At 39.8% G+C, this 7,086-nt stretch overlaps 1 protein-coding gene across 9 annotated transcripts in view; it reads right to left on the reverse strand.

Moving 5' to 3' along the window:
• The window catches only part of LOC113819667 (RNA-binding region-containing protein 3), an 11,954-nt gene extending 10,026 nt beyond the window's left edge, over nt 1-1,928 (reverse strand). Inside the window, exons 1-2 of one of the 9 annotated variants that reach the window (XM_027371867.2) lie at nt 1,852-1,928; nt 1,234-1,293 (exon numbers count right to left, since the gene is read on the reverse strand). The gene's annotated coding sequence lies outside the window, so the exon portion shown is untranslated. Of the gene's footprint in view, nt 1-1,233; nt 1,294-1,404; nt 1,688-1,733 lie in introns of those variants that run through there. The other 8 variants (XM_070123587.1, XM_070123580.1, XM_027371866.2 and 5 more) reach the window with 8 other exon arrangements.
• Nucleotides 1,929-7,086: the final 5,158 nt, after the last annotated feature.

Consider the following 7,086-nt stretch of genomic DNA (forward strand, 5'->3'; position numbering starts at 1 on the left):
TAGAGAAATATGTCACTTTAAGTAGACTGTCCAACCCCCGAATTCTTTATTTGTCTTGAAAAGCAGAATTTAATGCCAGACGTGTTTATGAATGCCCATCTTTTTTTCTTTTTCTTTTTTTATTGCTTCCTTAGTTTTAAAGCTATCTGCATGGAAATATTCTCTTTTTCCTAACGAAATCTTGAGTGATTTTAAAGCAGCTTTAGTCACAGTTCTTTTAGATGCATCTTTCATATGCTTGGAACAAGGACTGAATGGAGACAGAGAAAAATTAAGGTAATGCCCATAAAACACACATGAAAAAGACACCTAAGTATAGCAAATAATGTGCAGAAAAAGAGAGGAATGTCCACAATCATTTATCAATGCCCCCTTTAGCACTTCAGTAACAAGATAACAAAATTCCCCCAGAAATATAACCTCTGTCTGCTTTCACTAGAGCACTGAAGGGCTGGGGGCTTTGGCAATCAGAGATCTTATGAAGTTATAGGCTCAAGAATTACCAAGAGAACAGAAGACGAATGTATTAAGTGGGAGACATAAATCTTTTTATATTCATCATTGCAATTCAGGAATTTTCAAATCCCAAAAACTACTCATTTGTTTCATATATCAATTTTACAGGAAGCACAGGTAAAAAATAATGAAAATAACAAAAAACATTTTTAAGTCCCATGATAGATGCTTTCATAAGTTCTCATACTTGTTTATTTTACTTAAAACATTATTTTTATATTTCATTTTAAAAGTGATAGTGTAGGTGTAAAAAATGTAGGTGTTGGTGTAAGTGGGTCATTTTGAGGGTAATCTTTATTTCACTGCCTTCAAACCCTGCAATTATCATTTCTTGTTTCAATTAGTCTCAGTGGACTATGCATTAATCTATTGTTGTTTTCCATTGCAAGTAATATAAGTGAAAGTATTGATAGCTGTTTACAAAATAACTACAACCATCTGAGATTAACTCCCCATCAATCCGCCCACTCCAGGGATTCCACAAACATTGTCATATGAACCAAAAGCCTTCCTAACATGGGAGCTTTGCCCCTAGAACCCCCAACCAATTGTATTTCTGTATCAGGGGCAGAACTATTAGAAAAAATTACCATAAATTTGATATCTACAAAAAGTACCACTTGCTATTATCAATACTAGATAAGTTTTAACCAGCTATCTTTTAAAAGGTAAATAATATGTACAAACAACAGAGTATATAAATATAAAAAAACTTACCTTCTCTGTACTGCCACAAATAAAAAATCACGAAGTTATATGACACGCCTGTCAGAGGATCTGAAAAGAAAAACAAGCTGATGGACTTAGAATTTGAAAGGTGCCTGCATGTTATATTTTTGTCATTTAGCGGTGACTATAAGGCCGCTGCAGCTTAATCTTTGTTCTAACCCACTCTATTTCTTCCACTCTATAAGATGGCGGTGTCCATTCATGTTTATCTACACGCGTCGGTCTCTGTAACCTCTACCGGAATTCCAAATAATGCACCTACTCCACCTGTGTAGGAGTGTGTGAAGATGTAGGCATTAGTACAGGTGCAGGTGTAGGCCTGTAGTATAGGTGTAAGTACAGGTGTAGATATATTTATAGGTATAGGTCATAAATGTGTAGGTAGTGTGGGTGTAGATGGTGTAAGCGTAGATTATGTTGCTGACTTGCTTGCAGGAGTAAAAGGATTGGGAATTTAGGGACTATGTTTAACTTATTTAATATTTCACCTCTTTTCGTTGACAGAAGACACAGTTCTTTCCATTAATGATTCAGTTTTCTAGAAATAACATAGGCATTTAAATATAATTTGAATATAAATAAGACATAGAAATTTCAATTGTATACTTCAAATTATCCGCCTGTTCGCCCTCGCTCGCAGGGATCATTTTGTTTACATGTGACCACGATTGCCAACTTATCGGAAAAAAAATACGATTTACGTATGCATGTGTATATATATGTATACATATATGCATGTATGTATGTATATATACATATACATATATGTATGTATATATATCCATATACATATATACAATACATGTATATACATAAAAAAAAAAAATATATATATATATATATATATATATATATATATATATATATATATATATATATATATATATATATTCTTCTTGTGTTCAAGATCAAAAAGTCATCCTTATCTTTCTTCACTCTTCCTGTAATGCAGTTGAAAAGCATAATCATGTCCTTCCTTTTCCTTCTTTCTTCCAAGGTAGTAAGTCCTAATTTCTGTAGTCTCTCTTCGTAACTCAGATCTCTTAGGGAAGGTGCCCATCTTGTCGCCGCTCTTTGGACTCTTTCCAGTTTGTCAATATCTTTTTTTAAGTGTGGACTCCATACCACTGCACCGTACTCAAGACTTGGTCTTATGATTGCTTTAATAATCTTCCTTACCATATCTTCGTCCACATACACGAATGCCCTCTTCATGTTGGCAATCAGTCCTAACATTTTGTGGACCTTTTCATTTATATGGTCATTTAGATTTAGGTTTCTATTTATGATTATCCCAAGATCTTTTTCCCTGTCAGCTGTGTCCAATACTGCGTCCCCTAATTTGTATTGGAATAGTGGGCGATTTCTACTTTTCCAAACCTGACTACGTGGCATTTATTGGCATTGAATTCCATTTTCCATGTACAACTCCACTTGAATAAGTTCTCGATGTCACTTTGGAGGCATTGGCATGAGACGTTGTCTGTTATCCTCTTTTGTATCTTTGCGTGGATGTATGCGCGCGCGCGTGTGTATGTGTATATATATTAATATATATAAAATATATATACATACACATAAATATTTGTATATATGTATGAATACACCTGTTTATTATATAAACATAAACATAAATATACGCACACCGACAAATGTGTATGCTTATGCATTTATATATTTTTATAATGTATATATACATATACTTATGCATGCATATATAAATGTAAATATGTACTAAAGTGGATCTGTACACACACACACACACACACACACACACACACACACACACACACACACACACACACACACACACACACACACACACACACACACACACACATATATATATATATATGTATATATATATATATGTATATATATGAATGAATGTACGCACATGCCCACGCACACGCGCGCACACACACACACGTGTATATATATATATATATATATATATATATATATATATATATATATATATATATATTCTAGGTCAGTAATGCTGCTACCAGTAAACAGGCAATCCGGTATTAATAACCTGTGCATAATCAGGTCGCCGGCAATTAAACTTGCACAATCCATATGCTTTCCTTGCAATCAGTGTGGATGGGTCAGTCGACATCTGCTGCTGACAGACGTAGCCACAAACGTGCACGAAGGCGGATCGCACTATGTGGTTGTCTCTTTGAGACAACCACATAGTAAACCAAATTGTAAATTCGGTAGCCACCCGAGTGAAAAGGCAGCTGTTTTTAGGGTTGCACTACTTACTTCTGTTGAAAGTGGGAAGGGTTTGAAAAGGTGTCCTAGACACTTCCTGCCTCCCTTTTTCCTTATCAGCAGGCCGCGGCTGACAGGGCCTTTAATGAAACATGTCGAAAACGAAAACGATCATATTGGGTGTTTGGAATGTACATACTCTTCTAGATCGCATAGGCGCCAGAGTACCTCTGCGCAGAACCGCTTTGGTTGCTAAAGAACTGCAACACTACTACATCGCGATTGCAGCACTAAGTGGAACGTGTTTTGCAGAGGAAGGACAGCTCACAGACCATGGTTTCGAATATACCCTTTAGTGGAGAGGTCATTCTGAAGGACAACGCCGTGGGCGGGAGTTGGCTTTGGCAGTAAATCCAATCTCGTCTCCAGGGTGGCTGCAGCTTCTGGGGGGTTAGAGATCGACTGATATTGCTGCGTCTACCTCTTGCCCTGGAAACCTAAGCCAACTATTATAAGTGTCTATGCTCTAACAATGACTAATCCAGACGGCACTAAGTTACAGTTCTATGAAGACTTGAGATCCACGATTTCTTCAGTTCCCAAAGCAGACAATCTCATCTTTTTAGGTTCAATGAGTCGGAACTGACCATGTAACTTGGGATGTGTATTGGGAAGGCATGGTGTAGGAAACAGCAACTGCAATGGATTACTCTTGCTAGAAATGTGCATGTCTCATGACCTGCTCATTGGGCTTCCAAAACGTAACAAGACATCATGGATGCATCTTTGCTCAAAGCACTGGCATTTACTTTATGTCATCGTCAGGCAAAGCGATCGCCAGGACAATATTACCTAAGTGGAGCGGAGTGTTGGACTGACCACCATTTGCTTGTATGCAAATGATGTGTAAAGATCTACCGAGGGCTCACTGTGGAAATACACCTCAACAAGTAAGTCAATTACAAAAGCACAAGTGAATAAAATTGCCAGCAAATTGCAACATACGTAAGGCAATGACAATGTTGAATTGCAAACATAAGAATTGGTTTAATAGTGACGAAAGCATTGGAGCTCATCTCTAGACAAAGCACCGCCTGCATAAAGAAGTTCAGCACATCCCAGCATCATTATCTGCCCAGACTGCATTTAAGAACATTAAATGAAATGTCTAGCATGAACTACGAGGAATGCAGAATGACTGGTTCAGCAAGTAGAAATCTAATTGTAGTCCAATCGTAAAGACCGAACAGGCTTCTACAGCGTACTCAAGAATATTTATGGACCTACCAGATCCAATGCTTGTTGCGAAATGTTCATCCCAGATAAGATCAAGGCCCTTGAGCGTTGGGTTGAACACTATGAGTGTACATAATTACCCCTCGTCGGCCAGCAGTCAACAACGAAATTAATTTCATCGATCGACGACGAAGTTGCTGACGCCGTCAACCAAATGTTCCATGAAAAAAGTTCCAGGCAACGATGCAATGGCTGCTCAAATATATTCAGCTGGAGGCCCACAGTGTAACAGCCAAATTAGACTGCCTATTCCGCATTCCGAATAGCTTGAAGAAGTATAGACCCTCTTCTTTATATCTTCTTTGGCAGATTCTTGCTGACTCACAAAGCACTTGCAAAAACATTGTCAAAGGTGCTAATCCTATTTAGAACTGTGGGGCTGATTGCTGAGAACATCAGTTCCGTCAGCAACTACGGATAATGGGGATGGTGAAACGAAAGTTTCTTATGAGGAGAAGAGGGGACGGATCTCTGAGGAGCAGATGAAAAAGTGAGCGTAGGAGAGAATGCGCTACAACGTTTAAACTGCGAGAGGCAAAATGAGGAGTGGTAGGCACCCGGGAAGTGGAAGAGATTGGAGTATCTGGATTTAGAATAATAAAAGAATTTGAGCGAGAGAGAGAGGGAGTAGAGGTAGGATGATAAAGGGTAGGGGGAAGATACACTGGGATAAAGGGAGAGGAGCAGAGCAGGCTAAAGAGAGTACTCAAAAGGAAATAGTAGAAGGACGAGGAAGGGAGGAAGAGGGAGTGATGTCGAGTTAGGCAGTACTGTCAGGAAGACAATAAGGATGAATAGTAGTATTAAGAGAGGTGGGTGTAGAAAATGAAGAAGACTGTGCAGGAGGAGGAGACTAAAGTGTGCTGGGAGAGATTAATGGTTAATGGTTATAAAGCAAAATAAATGTGCTAGACATCTGAGGTCATGTAGCATTACAGAAAGGTGTAAAAGTGAAAAGGGTAAAGAGGGAGCTAGTTAATGATTAAATATGTTGCCCGTCAGAAGTCGTATGGCAGTTCAAGAAGGGAGGGATTAAAATGGAAAGAAATGTGATTTTCTTTTCTCCGTAAAGTAAGGTAGGGATTAGCAAAGGAGAAAGGGGCTTTAAGGCAGATTAGATTACAGTTACAGAAGAAATGTTTACTATTGTATCCAGGGGGAAGCGGAAGAGAAAGTGGGGAAGGAAAGGGGATGATGCAGCTGAAACAATGTGGAGTGGGATATGTTGTGAGGGAGTCGGAGGAAGGGGAGTAGGGGGAACGTGAGTAAGAGGATCTTGGATGTCGGCAGTTACTTAGCGTGTAGAAGGAATGGGAGCAGAGAGATGATGGACGGAGTGTGTAGGCATCAGTAGTCTTGAATGTCTTCGAGTTTCTGGTGTGGATTTGGTTGGGGAAGTCTGAGAATGAAAGGTTTTCTAGTAAGGGGGAGAAAAATGGACATCCTCTTAAGGAGGGGGAGGTTGATGGAGGAGAGGATGCGGTAGAAGATGGGGTGGAGCTAGCTTGTCTTCTGTGATCAGTTGGGCGAGGAGGAAATGGGGTAGGTAACGGGAAGTAGAGATTAGGGTTTCTGGAATGACAAGAATTTGGTTGTGAGGGGGAGAGGATAAAATTGGGATAAGGAAGAGATACTGAGGGAATTGTAGAAACATCTTGGGAGGGAGGAGGTGGGGCGAAGTGAATGGCAGCACTGGAATTGGAAGAGAGAAATCTCGTCTGCATGCTCTCAGAGACTGAATCTAAGACTAGCCACTTCAGACGCAAACACTGGGTAGCCCCTATAAAATACATTATGTTTGGCAGGATGGCCTAGACACCAATAATTCTGACTTTGACGGTTGATGTGGTTGGACAGGGAAGGGCTCGCCGGCAATATAAACATGTGTAATGAAAGTAATCTACGCAATATTAGTGGAGGACTTACGGCGGCCTTTAAGGGGAATGGTGTAGCATTTTATCGATACTGCATCATAGTCTACAAGGCAGGAGAGTGTCTTCACAATCTTACCAGTCCTTGTCATAGACAGGAAAGTGTGCCGGGGAGATGAAGAAAGTCCCGGTACAAGTATTGAGGGAAGGATGAAGCTGGGTAGGAATGGGTTTGCCAGTGAAGTCAATCAGGGTGATAATGCTATAGCTTGGGATTCGGATGTAATTGTGCCAAGCGCGGGAACGCTCGGGGAGGCTACGGAAAGAAACTTTGCCTACTTATTTTGGGGATGATGCAGCTGAAACAATGTGGAGTGGGATGTGTTGTGAGGGAGTCGGAGGAAGGGATGTAGGGGGAACGTGAGTAAGAGGATCTTGGATGTCGGCAGTTACT

Source organism: Penaeus vannamei, chromosome 1 (assembly GCF_042767895.1).
Source record: "Penaeus vannamei isolate JL-2024 chromosome 1, ASM4276789v1, whole genome shotgun sequence".
NCBI lineage: Eukaryota > Metazoa > Arthropoda > Malacostraca > Decapoda > Penaeidae > Penaeus > Penaeus vannamei.